Genomic DNA, 16,748 nt, shown 5'->3' on the forward strand with positions numbered 1-16,748 from the left:
CATCCACAAACCACATGTGTCTACACTCACCTGTTACTTAGGTGGTCTTCTTTCTTTCTTTCTTTCTTTCTTTCTTTCTTCCTTTCTTTCTCTCTTTCTTTTTTTTTAAACACCTATTTCCTTAACTCATACCCAAAAGTGGTGCACCTCAGCTGCTGCCACTCTGCCAGTTTAGCACTAGCCATCCCTGAGTATGTCTTTTTCATTCCCAGGAATCTCTCCCATAACCATTTTCTGTCCACAAGCCACAGGTGTCTGTACTTACTTGAAGCTTGGTGAGTTTGCAAAGCAATCCTGGTCAAATTCTGTTGAGTTTCCAGATGATTTTTCTTACCTTTCCTAGTAGAGCAGGGGAAGAGAAGCAGGGGGGCTACTACACCATAACCATGCCTCCAGAAGTCTAAAATCTTTGCTTGACTTTTATTATAGTATTTTCATCTTTCTGTCTGTGATTCAAATAATATTGTCGATGATAAATTTCACTCACAAATTTATGAGCTGACAAAAATTGATAATACCAATAAAACTATGATATATTTGATGAATATGCACTAAATTCAAACTAATTTCCCAAAGTTCATGCTAGATATTTATTTTGTAAAGTAAAGGTCAAAAGAAAACAATGTTCAAAGTATGCACAGAAAAATAACAAATAAGGAAGCGAAACTTTGAATGTTCATTAATTCAACTACAGTGTCAAAGAACTATAAGTTCAGTTGAGTAAAGAACAGTCCAAAGGTCAAATAACAAATATATATGGCATTGCTCTTAGAACTTTTACACATAAACTTAATTAAAATGTCAACATTAATTTCATGTGGCTTCAAAACTAGAAATCTTTCTGAAATTCATTCACTCAGTTTCTATCTATATTGCATTTCTATCTTTACACCATACTCATTTACTGTCTGAACCACTAACATCTGGCAATACTTTATCCATATATTTACTTAAATATTTCACTTCCTTGAGATAAATATTATCTTTAACATAATTACTGTCCACCAACATTTTAGTTAAAATACAGAAAATTATCACCAACAATCTTTGGTTTTCTCTCCATGTTCTATTGATTAGTTGTGACCTAGTCTTACTATGTCTCAGTGACACACATGTACTCTGGGCTAATCCCATCAACAACAGCTGGACTGATAACTAAATTGAGGTACTGTATGTAAAATTGCTTTCTAAAATATAACATGTAGTCAAAATGTATGATTATGTAACTGACCTGATTTCACTAAATTCTCTATCCATTTCATTTACTAAGCAAATTTTAGAAACAAAGAATATTACATTATTAATAAACACCTTAAGTTTGTCCCTATTGCTTGGGCAATTACACCTTATTTGTTCAGTAATTCCTTACATATATTAAAGTATATATAGCAATATAAAAATCCATTATTGATGAGGGAATTAACTGATGAGTTTTATTTTTATTATTTCTTAAGATTTAGTTTTTATTTATTACATATGAAAGAGAGAGTTTCACATGAGACAGAGAAAGAGAAATCAGAACAACCACTCTGGTCCATGCAGTGGCAGAGATCAAACCTGCAATCTCAGGCATGTGAAGCTCCGCTGTCTGACATGTCACGTTAATCAAGATTTCTAAGTTTTAAAGTAATTATTGGAAGATATTTATTTACCTTAAAATTATAACACAATAACTACTTACCTAGGGAGATTCTGAATTTTTATTTACTTAATTTAGTGATTTACCTTGGGGGATGTTGAACTTATATTCACACAACTTAGTACCTTCTTAGGTCTGTGTTACACATTACATGGTTCTTCTTCAGCAACTCAAAGCTAGTTATGTGCAACAGACACTTAGGGTTCCCTGGAGAAATAATGAGCCCCACTTCTTGTTAGAACCATTTGTATACTATTATTGCAGTGATTAATTGACTTTTACTTCCTTTTTATTCAATTAAGAAATATTTGCCCAGCTGTTCAAATATTTTATAAACTGTAACTAGAACATAAGCTCATAAATTGCTTAATCCCTTTTTCAAAGGAGTTATATCAGTGTGTTTAATTCATATATGCAATGTTTTTTCCCTTACTGTCCCTTTTTTACAACCACTGTTTCACAAATGGAAGTAGCTCAAATACTAATGAAGGTACAACTATGACCTGTTCAGTCTTTGTGCTTCATTGAAATTTTATATTAAAGAATGATCTAAAAAGAAATGGGATGACACTTTTTGTCTTCCTACAAAGAAGGGCAAGATAATGTTATAGAAAAACTCTGGGGCCGGGTGGTGGAGCTCCTGGTTGACCACACACATTATAATGCGCAAGGACCCAGGTTCATGTCCCCGGTCTCCACCTACATGGGGAAAGCTTCACAAGTGGTGAAGCAGGGCTGCAGGTGTCTCTCTGTCTCTCTCCCCTTTTATCTATCCCTTCCCTCTAGATTTCTGGCTGTCTTTATCCAATACATAAAGATAATAAATTTTTTTTTTTAACTTTAATGTTAAAAAAAAGAAAAACTCTGTATCTATACATAAGCATAGATCTAAAATGACTGAGAATAGGACAGAGAATACAACCTGCATTTTTTGTGTAGATATTTAAATGCACATGCAAACTAGAGAGTTCAGATTTAGTTAATAAAATTGCAAGTTAATTTAACTGGAAAGTTCTAAACATTTGATAGCATATCTGTGTGGCATTCTCCCAGGTTTTATCTCTGTAAGCAGTTGTAGAAATTACTGAGAAAACTGAATATTTCAAAATACATCCTGGTTGTCCTTTGCTAGTTTATAGAGGCTCCTGCATCCAGTAACTTGACCCACTCTACTAAAGAAGAAGGAGGAGAAGGATGAGGAAAAGGAGGAGAAAAAAGAGAAGGAGGAGGAGGGAAAGGAGGAGGAGGAGGAGAAAAAAACATCTCTCTTACAAAAAAAGGTAGTTCAACCGGGATGGTGCCTTACTGCGAAGCTTGTAACCCTCACTCAAACCCAGCATCAGTTAGGAGATGCACTGACTATGGAGAAAGCTCTGTGTTTTTTAAATAAAGTATTTTTTTCCTTTACTTACTGTTGTATATTTTGTTGACTATTAATTTTAAAAATATATTATTTTAGTACTGTATCTCAAGTACAGGACAAATTATAGAAAATATATACCTTTTTCTTTAAAAAAACTTGTTAATGTGCAAAGTATTGGCATTTTAAGGATTTTTTAAAATCTAGAATAATATGCTAAGTATTGAAATAGAAAAGAAAGTTAGAAATTGAAATACTTGTGCCAGATGAAGCATATATATTTATACTTATATTTATTTGTTTATTTACGCCAGGGTTACTGCTGGAACTCAGCATAAAAAAAAAAACTCAGTACCATAAACTCAGAACTATAAATCCACTGCTCCAAACAGCCTTTCTTTTTCTTTTTCTTTTCCCTTTCTATTTTTATTTGACAAGACAGAGAAAAATTGAAAGAGGAGAAGGAGATAGAGAGGGGGAAAGAAGAATACACATCTGCAGGTCTGCTGCACCACTCATGAAACATCCTCCCTGCAGGTAAGGAGCAGGGGCTCAAACTAAGGTCCTTGTGGTGTGATATGTGCCCTTAACCGATGCACCACCGCCCAGGTTCCACAGAGCATATTTTTTCTATTTCAAAAATTTATTTATTTATGAAAGAGAAAGTGACAGAAATATGAAAGCACCACTCTGGCATATGCAGTTTTGGGATTAAATTCAGAATTTCATATATTCAAGTCTTGATCTCCATCCATTTGTTAAGGTCAGGAAATGACAGATGCACCTCAGGGACACAGACACTGCTGTACCACACCAGAACACATGTTCTTCAAGCACTCACATTCCCCATGCTATGAGGGGGAGAAAAATGGGTGTTGCATGGGGAAATGAGAGTAACAGGTGTGGTTTAGAAAGAATGTGAAGACTGGCCTTAGAAGTTTATAAAAACTTGTATTATAAGCATGGTTGTATTCTTTTTTCTGTGAGGTGGACCTGCCAACTTATGAGGAGTAAATGACTCCTCTCTTTCTCCCTGGCTCTCTTTCTCTCTGTATCTCTCTCTCTCTCTCTCATGACCCACATGTACTCCAAGATGTGGGTGTTCTCAGTTTTCCTGAATAAAGTTTACACTTCCTGAAAATCATGCTTCTCCTCAATTATTTGACAGGTTTATGTGTGATGAACCTTTAAATATATGGGGCATGAACTCAGCCCTATTCCCAATACACACTGGGCCACCTCTTTGACTACCAAAGTATATATATTTGTGGACATCACTACTGTACTATATATAGTAGGCCTTTAAATATACTTTTTTTTTTACATGTGAAACTAAGTTTTCCAGTGGTTTTTCTCATTGGAAAAAAATTGAAATGCAGTTCTCTTGATGTTTGGAGAAAGAATATGAACAGGTTAATACTGTCCTAAAATATCAAGACATAAAAACCTGAGAACTAGCTGAGCCTTCAGAAGAGAAATCTGAAACTACATGTAGAGAACCAACACAACAAAGCAGGTATCTCATTTTTTATAGTGAAAGTGTCTCACTAATTCTTGGAAAGTATTGAAAATTGAATGTCAAACCTTTTCTGTATTGTGTATATTATATTCTTTATAGTTAAATTCATGTTAACCATATTGTAGGGTCTATTGGTCAGTAATTAATCTTATTTCTATCAATTTAATTTATCAAAACTTTGGTTAAAATCTTCTTCCTGGCATTATAACAAACATATCCACATAAAAGGGAAATCATCTGCAAGGGTGAATCAGGATTTTTGAAAAAAATTAAAAATACTAAGGAAACCATGGAATTAACATTGCTACAGGATTGGTATTTCACCAGTAGTGATGCTCTACTTATGGGTATTGTCAAAGAAATCACTGGAACAACTGTGTAGAAATTATTATATTTAGCGGGTGGGTTGATAGCATAATGGTTATGCAAAAACACTCTCATGCTTGAGGCTCTGAAGTCCCAGGTTCAATCCCCTGCGCCACCATAAGTCAGAGCTGAGCAGTGTTCTGGTAAAAGAAAAAAAAAGAAAGAAAGAAAAAGAAGTTACTGTATTTACTGACTTGAAGAAAAACCTTTATTGGGAAGCTTCTATATGTCAAGCTTCAAAGTAAGTGTGCACTGTCTTTTTTCTTAAAGATTTAAATATTAATTACTTTTGGGTAGAAATAGAAATTGAGAAGGAAGGGGAAAATAGAGACGGAGAGAATGGGGGTGGAGGGTTGTGGTGCACTCAGCAGAGTACATACTTTACCATTTGCAAAGACCTGGGTTCAAGGCCTCGATTGACACCTGTGGAGAGGATACCTCAGACTTGGTTTAAACTATTCCCTGAGACAGTGGAAACTGATTTGAGCATGGCTGTAGTCTATGTTATGGTTTGAAATGGCAATAACACATTTCCCCTTCTTGCAAAATCTACTGTGATAATGCTGCCTTTCTCTAGCACTGGAAAGTGGTCTTTCATTTGACTCACTTCTCAGTGATTCACCATTTGCAGCCCATCTTGGATGGAATTTGAGTAACTGATGTTAAATGAAACAAGTCAGAAACAGAAGGATGAATATGGGATGATCTCACAAACAGGCAGAAGTTGAAAAACAAGGCCAGAAGAGAAAACACTAAGCAGAACTTGGACTGGAGTTGGTGTACTGCACCAAAGTAAAAGACTTTGGGTTATGTGTGTGTGTGTGGGGGGGGGGGAGAGTACAGGTCCTGGAAAAGGATGACAGAGGACCTAGTGGGGGCTGTATCGTTATATGGAAAACTGATAGATATTATGCATGTACAAACTATTATATTTACTGGCTACTGTAAAACATTAATCCCCCAATAAAGGAAAAAGTTTAAAAATTGGGAGAGGAGGGAGACAGTGCCATAATTGCAACAAAATTTCAGTTTCATATCCAAGGCAACATAAACCAAAAGTGAGCAGTAATCTGATAAAAACAAAACAAAACAAACAAAAAACATCTCCCAGTATAAAAGCAAAAATCTAAAGACATGAGAAATTTGGTGAAATAGCAGAACTGTGTTTGTTGCCCTCATAAATATCAGTTCAGCTTTCTGTCCACTCTTCCTCAGCTCAACTGTTTCTTCAAAGATATTTTTTGTAGTCCTTAAGACAAATTTCATGAATAGTTTTCTTCCATTAATCTCCTTATCTCTCTTGTCAAATAAAAATAAAGCTGGATTTAGGAAGGAGAGACCGTATTTGAAAGAATTATTGCCAAGGGCAAGGGAGATAAACTCTTTTAAAAAAAGTTTAAGATTTTAATTGAAGATCTGCCAGCTTCTCCAGGGCTTGGCAAAAAAAATTATATAGAGGAAGAATCTAGACTAGAAAGAATCAATATGGTGAAGGGGTGAAAGGAACTTTGGGTCTAAGACTGTTTACACTAGTTAACTATAAGAAAGGTGTTTGCTGGATCAGCGTAACGGTAGATTAAAATTTGGAAGCCTCAAATGAAGAGGAAAACTTAAAAGCAAGTTCAATTAAGAGCCATTTCATTCTCATTCACCAGTGAGAATAAGCAAAGCAGTTAACTATTTCTGAGGTAAAGAATGGGAATTTAGATTATCTGTGCATGATAACTTCATAAAAGTTTTAGAAATTAGCATGAAATGCTAAATATGCATTTCTTTAAAGTTTTCTTTTTCGAAGGTAGAAGCTGGTGTGTAATTCTATTTTAGTAAAAAAAAAGTCTACGTTACAAGCAATATGGAAATATATTATGTAGAACAACTAGGCTTCAGCTAGAAAAGAATTCTGAAACTCCAGTCTTTGTCTTCTATTATACTCAGATTTTTTTTTTTTTAAAGTTAATTTTAGAGTCAGAGGAATGCAAGGTCATTTCTTCCCCCAATCTAAAGTTCTTATATATCAAACAGACAAGCAGACATTTATCATGGAGGGTGCTGGGTTGTGGTGCTTGAGTGTTCCTCCTACTTAAAGAAGTGAAGAGATTTTATTTATTTATTTATTTATTTTACATTTATTTATATTTATTTTAATTTAATTTAAATTTGATTTATATTTATTTTTCTCACTGTGAGTCAAGTACATACTCTGACTGGAGTTCACATCTCTTTATTTCTTTTAACTGATTACATTTCCAAAGTCTTGTATAGTTTAGAATTAAGATTTTTCTCATTTCTGAGATCAAGTCCACACTCTGTCTTTGGCATGTACCTTCTAAATAATTCTGTACTATTTATTAAGTCTGGTGTGCCTTTTGTACTCATCTTTAATTTTTTATTGAGGGGATTAATGCATTACAGTTAGTCATTGTCCATGCATATAATTTCACTATGCACCTGGCCCCTACTGTTCTCTTCCCTCTTTCCCCGAACCGACCCCCACTCCTCTTCCCACAGAGTTCCTTGTTTTGATGCAATACACCAGGCCCAGTTCATGTTTCACTGTTTCTTTTTCCCTGATCCTAATTATTAGGTCCCACTTATATGTGAGATATTTTGGTATTTATCTTTTTCTTTTTCGCTTATCTCACTTAACATTTCAGTCTTGTTCCTCTCTAAGATATGTATATGTATACGTATATGATGTATATGTATATGTATATGTATATGTATATGTATATGTATATGTATATGTATATGTATATGTATATGTATATGTATGCTTTCTATGCATTTTATATTGCCTTTCTTTTTTTTTTTCCTATGGTTTGTTGAGTTGCCTCAGAACAGCTGTTTTTAATATCTTGTTCAATGAGGTCTAAAAGTCTGTTTATTAGAAATGTTGTATTCAAATCATATAAAAAATTTTCATGTGAAAGCAGGAGAGAGAAGCCAGAGCAGAACTCTTGTAAATGGAACCCTGAGAATCAAACCTAGAGTCAAACGTGTAAGCCCCGTACTATTCCAATTGGGATTTCTTTTGCCACATAATTTTGTCTTTTTGTTTGATCCCTGTGCATTTATTATTATCTTTGTCAATTCCTGTGTTACTATGTTTATTTTTTTTAATTTTGTTGATATGTTCCTATAGGTACTTGAGTTTACCTCAGAGCAATATTTCTTTGTTTTCAGTAGAGGTGTTGTGACTTCAGTTTTAAGTTTCTCTTCTCTGTATGAAGACCTCAGATGGAGAGAAGAAAAGAAAGTTGGGCTCCACCTAACAGGGTCCTCTTGGGGTTAATTGTGTGCACACTCACTTTCCTGTGCCTTATTCCTGTGAATTCAGATCGGGCCATATCCACAGTCTATTATTGCTTACCTAATTCAGAGTTTCTAGTCTAAATAGTAGTAGGCTGCCAAATTATTAGTATTACTATTATTATTTTATTATCATTATTTATTGTTTTGATGGGCCTAGGTCTTGCAAATACATGGTTTCATTACTCCCAGGCTGATTTTTTTTTTTTTTTTCATTCAGAAAACTGGAGAGGGAGAGACACAGCAGAGCAGGGCTTCTTGTGGTCCTGTGGTGCCATGGCACTACCATGTGGTGCTGAAACTTAAATCTCGCTATGCAGATGGCAAGACATGTGCCTTACCCAGTGTGCTGTATGTCTGCCTTATAAATAAAGGCATAGGGGTTGTTTTTCATGCACAGTATGACCAACATTTTCAAGTCTCTATACATAGTGAAACATTCTTCTTCTGCTGTAGTGTTCACAAGAGCTGAGCAACTGAGTTTCTGTTATCTCTGTCCTTCACCTCTGCCCAGTCTCCAATGAGATCCAGTGGCTTCATTTCCCTTGCCCTGGCTCCACTGTTTCTACTAAACCCAGTTCACCTACTGCACTGTTGTATAGATCTCTCTAATGTCCTGTTTTACCTGATCTTCTTCTTCTTCTTCTTCTTCTTCTTCTTCTTCTTCTTCTTCTTCTTCTTCTTCTTCTTCTTCTTCTTCTTTTTGATGATGATGATTTTATAATGATTAACAAGATTGCAGGATAAGAGGAGTAACAAGATTGCAGGATAAGAGGAGTACAGTTTCATAATTCCCACCACCAGAGTTTCATATCCCCTCCTCTATGTTGGAAGCTTCCTTAATTCTTTATCCCTCTAGGAGTATGGGGTAGAATATCTGGCTTCTGTAAGTGCTTCTCCACTGAACACAAATGTTGGCGGAGAACATCTCTATCTTTTCTAGTGGGATAGAGCCCTGCAGAAGTGAGGTTCCAGAACACATTGGTGAGGTCCTCTGCCCAGGAAAGATAGGATGGTGTCATGGTAGTGTCTGCAACTTGGTGGCTGAAAAGCAGTAATATATAAAGTAGGACAAGCGGTTTAATAATTAGGAATCTAAAGGTTAAGAATAGAGCAGATGGAACTAAGGATCTCTGTGTGGGAAGTCTACTCACTGCAGACTATTTCACACTTTTACTTTAAAATACATATTTCCCCCTAACTTATGGATACCTGTGGACATGTACACTACCCCTTGGGCCCTAGTCTACATCTAGGTTCTGTAATTTTTTCAGAAAGTGCGCCACCTGAAATAGAACTACGGAGTCCCATGAGCTAGGAAAGGTTTCACCAGAGTATTGGAGCTAGAGGGTTGACATCCCAGCCCTGGCATCTCTGGACACAGTCCAAAGCAAAACATGGTGAGGTGACACTGGTTGCATTGATTAGGGTGAGGTCAGAAGATGCAGCATCAAATGGTAGGGATCTAAAGAGGCATGAAGAAAAAACAAGCAAAGTTCCAGAGGTTCCAGGACTGGGAGAAACATGATTTTTTTTTCTTTTTAAAAAAATTTCTTTATTTGTGATTTAATATTGATTCACAAAATTATAAGAAAATAGGGGTATAACTCCACACCTTTCTTAGCATTAGAGTTCTGTGTCCCCATTCCTTAATACTCTCTTTTTTTTTAGATTATTTTTTATTTAAGAAAGGATAAATTAACAAAACCATAGGGTAGGAGGGGTACAACTCCACACAATTCCCACCGCCTAATCTCCATACCACATCCCCTCCCCTGATAGCTTTCCTATTCTCTATCCCTCTGGGAGCATGGACCCAGGGTCATTGTGGGTTGCAGAAGGTGGAAGGTCTGGCTTCTGTAATTGCTTCCCCGCTGAACATGGACGTTGACTGGTCGGTCCAAACTCCCAGCCTGCCTCTCTCTTTCCCTAGTAGGGTGGGTCTTTGGGGAAGTCGAGCTCCAGGACATATTGGTGGAGTCTTCAGTCCAGGGAAGCCTGGCCGGCATCCTGATGACATCTGGAACCTGGTGGTTGAAAAGAGAGTTAACATACAAAGCCAAACAAATTGTTGAGCAATCATTGACCCTAAGGTTGGAATAGTGGAGAGGAAGTGTTGGGGGGGTACTCACTGCAAACTCTAGTGTACTTCTGCTTTCAGGTATATAATTTTCCCTAGTTTATGGATACATGTGAACATATGCTCTCTCTCACAGAACCTGGTGTATATCTAGGTTTTGAGACTTTGTTAGAAAGTGATCCACCTGGGATGGAATTAGAGAATACTATGAAAGGAAAGGTCTTACCTGAGTAATGAATCTGAAGGGTTGTCATTCCACACATGAAGTCTCTGGACACAGTCTGAGCTGAAGCATGTTGAGGTGGCAATCATTGTGTTGCTTAGGTTGCGATCGGCAGATGCAATATTATTTGATATGGATTGGGAGAGGCATGTGGGAAAGTGGGCCCTATCCTAAGGTTCCAGGACTGGGGGGAATATAGGCTCTACAGTGGAGATGTGAGGTTCCTGATGTCTTAGGGTTCAAAAAGACAATCGATAGTTAATGTCATCATCACATTATTTGGTAATTGGGTTAACTTTGAAAAGTCCTTTGGTTAGGATTTGCTGTATGGTACCCAGTATCCTGTATATAGCTGTGCCACTGGTTGCCTCTGATCTACTTGGTCTAGGCTTTAGAGAGAGTCCTCATATCAAATACACAGCCTATATATTAAAAAGACTCAGTCTGTGTTTTAAAAACTTCGAGACATACAATTAATTTCCCCCTCTCATATTAATTAACTAGTGATTTATATGACTACACTTTAGTAGGAGTGTACATAAACACCATTCCCACCACCAAAAGACTGTGTCCCATCCCACCGACCCACCCCTACCCCCACCCCCCACCAGCCCAGAAAGCCACATGTCCATCCTCCCCCTCACCACAGGGTTTTTACTTTGGTGCCCTACTTTCAATTTAGTCAGATCCTGCTTTTAGTTTCCCTTTCAGATCTTCTTTCTCAACTTCTGTTGATGAGTGGGATCATTCCATACTCATCTTTATCTTTCTGACTTAGCTCACTTAACATAATTCCTTCTAGCTCTGTCCAAGATGGGTCAGAGAAGGTGGGTTCATTGTTCTTGATAGCTGTATAGTATTCCATTGTGTATATATACCACAGCTTTCTCAGCCACTCATCTATTGTTGGGCACCTGGGTTGCTTCCAGGTTTTAGCTATTAGGTTAGCCTAATAGCTGCCATATGTGCTGCTTTGAACATAGGAGTACACACCTCTTTTTGGTTAGGTGTTATGGAGTCCTTGGGGTATATCCCCAGGAGAGGAATTACTGGATCATATGGAAGGTCTATGTCTAGCCTTGTTAGGGTTCTCCAGACTGCTCTCCACAGAGGCTGGACCAATTTACATTCCCACCAGCAATGCAAAAGGGTTCCTCTGTCCCCACAACCTCTCCAGCATTTGTTGCTGGGGTCCTTTTTGATGTATGCCATTCTTACAGGAGTGAGGTGGTATCTCAATGTTGTCTTAATTTGCATGAATTTTTGAAGAGGAATGAGTACTTCCTTACTCGTCCATGATACCAACATCACTAATTTGCAGGGCCTTCTCCATGGAACTATTGCTCAGAAGACTGAGTTAGACTGAAATGTTAAGGATGACTTAATTCCCATCTGTGAAATCTCTAAGAACTGAGTAGTACTTCTCAGTTAAATAGATATATAAAATGAAAATCTGTGTCTACTAGGTTTTAGATGGGGACTGAGACTTTGCATTTTTCACGTTTTCAAATAATGCTCACACTTCTTGATCCTCATTTTAAGTAGCAAAGACCACATAGACTATCTGCAAGGCATACCCTGAACACAGCTATGTTCAGCAGTAAATGCAGTAATTCTGATAGTCACATAAATGTCTAGGTTCCACCCAGATTTATAAAAGAAAGGGATCCCCAAACCCTAACAAAGGGATTTTCCAAAGTTAACCCAATCACCAAATAATGTGATGATAGCAATAACTATCCATTGTCTTCTTGAACCCTAAGACAACAGGAACCTCACATTTCCACTATAGAGCCTATATTTTCCTCAGTCCTGGAACCTTAGGGTGGGGCCCACTTTTCTGCATGCTTCTCTCAATTTAAATCAAATAATATTGCATCCACAGATCGCAACCTAATCAACGCAATGAGTGCCATCCCAACATTCTTCACTTCAGACTGTGACCAGAGTCTTCAGGTGTGGAATGACAACCCCTCAGCTCCATCACTTGGGTGGGACCTTTCCTTTCATAGTATTCTCTAATTCCATTCCAGGTGTTCCACTCCCCAATAAAGTCCTCAAACCTAGATATAGTCCAAGTCCCCTGAGATAGAGCATATGTTCACACGTGCCCATAAACTAGGGAAAAATATATACCTGAAAGCAGAAGTACACAAGAGCATGCAGAGAATATCCCCCAACACTTCATCTGCATTATCCCAGTCTTTAGGTCCATGATTGCTCAACAGTTTGTTTGGCTTTGTGTGTTAGCTCTCTTTTCAGCCATCAGGTTCTAGATGCCAGCAAGATGCTGACCAGACTTCCCTGGACAGACTACCCCATCAATGTGTCCTGGAGCCACTCCACTTCCCCAAAGACCCACCCTACTAGGGAAAGAGAGAGGCAGACTGGGAGTATGGATCGACCAGTCAATGCCCATGTTCAGTGGGCAAGCAATTATAGAAGCCAGACCTTCCACCCTCTGCAACCCACAATGACCCTGGATCCATACTCCCAGAGAGATAGAGAATGGGAAGGCTATCAGGGGAGGGGATGGGATATGGACATCAGGTTGTGGGAATTGTGCGGAATTGTACCCCTCTTATTCTATGGTTTTGTTAATATCTCCTTTCTTAAATTAAAAAATATAAATAAAAAAGAGGAGGGAATTCAGATAAGCACAGACTTAATATGAAATAAATACTTATTATTTAGAAAAAAAAGAAAGGGATTTTTTTAGGTTCTTTGCAAATTTTCTTCAGTTACACTAAGATTTTTAGTATGTATTACGTAAGTGTTTCTAAAGGTTTCTTACATATCTATATGAAAATTAAAGTTTTAAGCATCCTTTAATTCTCAAAGTGGTTTTATATAAAAATATAATCTTGTTACAAATTTAAATTTAGTGAGGGGGAGAAAAGAGCCCGTGTTTATTAAGTCAGGACTTTGTCAAACTTTCCGTTTAGCATTGTCTATCTTTACATGACATGCTCTCTAGTCCATATGGAGGTTTGAGGCAAGAATTGTGACTAAATATTTAACACTAAATGATGAAGTGAGAGACATCGTAGTCCCCTGAAGCAGAATGTAAATTCATTCCTAATGGAAATCATGACTTTCAATGTCAAAATACCTTAGTGAATTCACAAGATGTCCATACCATTCAATATGTGAACTGACTTAGTTTTTTTTTTCCCCAGGCAAATAAATCTACTTACAAGATCTTACTTAAATATTTACAAATAACTATTTTTTATTTTTGGTTATAGACTTTTAAAGTGTTTTATTAAAAAGTGTTTATAAATAGTGCACTTATCTAATTGTATACTAGATTTCACTGGAGGTTGTTTAAGAGTGCAGCCCAAATCAAGCATAATAAAAGCACACATGCACCATTCAGCTCCCTCTAATCTCAAAGCTAATGCATAAAATTTTCCTGAACAAAACAAGAATGATCTTTTTAATTAAACCTCCATCTCCCTATGCAGAAGCAGTGAACTTACTTTGTATTCTGTTGAATGACAGATAAATATTTTTATCAACATTTGTCTCTCATACCTAGTATTCCTGTAGCACTCTTATGTTAGTCAGTACTTAGTTTATTTGATAGAAAAATTTAATGGAATTTATATAAGGGCCAATTTATCATTAAACCATTTTTATTAGATTTAACAATGGTCTACAAAAAGTACAAGATTACAGGGGTATAGTTCCTTACTGCACCCACCATCAAAGTTCTGTGCACCATCCCATCCGCCCCGATAACCTTCATAGTTCACACAAATTCTTAAGTTAATTTTTTTAATATTTATTTTTATTTATTTATTCCTTTTGTTGCCCTTGTTGTTTTATTGTTGTAGTTATTATTCTTGTTGTTATTGATGCCGTCATTGTTGGATAGACAGAGAGAAATGGAGAGAGGAGGGAAAGGCAGAGAGGGGGAGAGAAAGACACCTGCAGACCTGCTTCAGTGCTTGTGAAGTGACTCCCCTGCAGGTGGGGAGTTGGGGCTTGAATTGGGATGCTTCAGCCTGTCCTTGCACTTTGTACCATGTGAGTTTAACCCACTGTGCTACCGCCTGACTCCCAACAAAATTTTAAAAGCAGATTGGCTACTCTTTTTTTTTTCAAGTTCATGTGTTTCATTTGTCTATATTCCACATATAAGTAGAACAATCGAGCAGTTTTTTTACCTCCTTACTTACCTCACTGAGCATAATCACCTCCAGTTCCATCTATTTTGTCCCATGTGATACAATATCATCTTTTTTTTTTTCAATTGCAGAATAGTATTCCATTGAATATATATCCCTTTGACATCATTATCTAATCCATGGATAATTAAGGTTAGTAATTTAGATAAATGTCCTTGGTATTTAGGTTGCTTCCAATCCAGTACTCTCACTTTCTGTACCTCAAAAAGAATTTTGGTCCACACTTGCAGAGGAATAAAGAATAGGGAAATTTCCAACAGAGGGTATGGGACACAGAACTCTGGTGCTAGGAACTACACCCCTAGTACAGTTATACTCCTTACAACCATGTAAATCAATATTAAATCACTAATTAAAATAAAACATTAAAAAACCTGATAATTTCTTTTTCTTTACTTTTTTAATTTTCCCTTTTGTTGCCCTTGTTTACTGCAGTTGTTGTTGTTATTTTTGTCATTGTTGTTGGATAGGACAGAGAGAAATGGAGAGAGGAGGGGAAGACAGAGAAGGGGAGAGAAAGATAGACACCTGCAGACCTGCTTCACCGCCTGTGAAGCGAACCTCCTGCAGGTTGGGAGCCCGGGGCTCCAACCCGGATGCTGACTGCGGTCTGTAGGCTTTCTGCCATGTGCGCTTAACCCGCTGCGCCACCACCTAGTTCCCGATAATGTCTTTAAATTGTGATATTATATGGATATTTTGTAATTCAGTTAGACATTTATGATTTTCCCTGGTCTTAGTAATATATTTCTTCTTCAAAGAGACATTTTTGTTGTGGACCAGGCAGTGATGCACTTGACTAAGTGCACATGCTACCATGAGCAAGGAGCAGGGTTAGCTCCATAGCACACACTTGCAGGAAGGAAGCTTCAAGACTGGTGAAGCAGGTTTGTAGATGTCTGTCTTTCGCTCTCCCTCTCTACCATCTCATTCTTTCTCAACTTTTCCCAGTCTTCTCAAATAAAATAGGAAGGGGTAGGGAGGGCCGAGCAGTACCGCAGTGGGTTAAGCGCACATGACACAAATCACAAGGACCAGAGAAAGATCCCTGTTAGAGTCCCAGTCTCCCTACCTACAGGGGCGTTGCTTCACAATCTTTGAAGCAGGTCAGTAGGTGGTGTCTTTCTCTCCCTCTCTCTGTTTTCCTCTCCTCTCTCTGTTCTATCCGGCAATAACAACAATAATAATAACAACAAGGGCAACAAAAATGGGAAAAATGGCCTCCAAGCTCAAGGATCCTGGTTTGAGCCCCTGGCTCCCCACTTGCAGGGGGGTTGCCTAACAAGCGATGAAGCAGGTTTGCATATGTCTATCCTTCTCTCCCTCTCTTTGTCTTCCCCTCTTCTCTCTGTCCTAGCCAACAACAACAACAACAGCAATGACAACAATAACAATACAACAATAAGGGCAAAAAATGGCCTCTGGGAGCAGTGGATTCTTAGTACAGGCACTGAGCCCCAGTGATAAACCTGGAGGCAAAATAAATAAATAAATAAATAAAATGGCCGCTGAAAACGGTGCATTTGTAGGCAGAGTCCTAGTGATAACCTTAGTGGTGGGAGCCCTGTAGGGGTCTGTCTAGGCCGCATCTGGTTAAACGCATATAGTACTATGCAGAAGGACCAGTGCAAGGATCCAGGTTCAAGCCCTTTTTCCTCACCTGCAGAAGGGATGACTCATGAACAGTGAAACATGTCTACAGGTTTCTATCTTTCTGCTTTTCTACTTCCTCATCCCCTTTCAATGTCTTTCTGTCTCACTGAATAGAATAGAAAAGAAAAAAGGGAGAAATGGCCTCCAGTAGTAGTGGATTCGTAGTGCCAGCACTGATCCCAGCAATAACCCCAGAAGTAGTAAGTAAATACATAACCAACCTTGGTGGTGACAAAGAGAGAATTATGCGCTTTTTTATATTTTTCTTTACTTTTCTACACTACTGCTATTAGTTGTTACCTTAAAAATGTTACTTCGCTTACTTAAGTATAAAAAAACTAATATTTGCTGTTTTTAACATTTTGTTTTAGAGTCTTTAACAGCCACCTGAAGGCTTTTTGTCTGT

The sequence above is a fragment of the Erinaceus europaeus genome, chromosome 8 (assembly GCF_950295315.1).
Source record: "Erinaceus europaeus chromosome 8, mEriEur2.1, whole genome shotgun sequence".
NCBI classification, from domain to species: Eukaryota; Metazoa; Chordata; class Mammalia; order Eulipotyphla; family Erinaceidae; genus Erinaceus; species Erinaceus europaeus.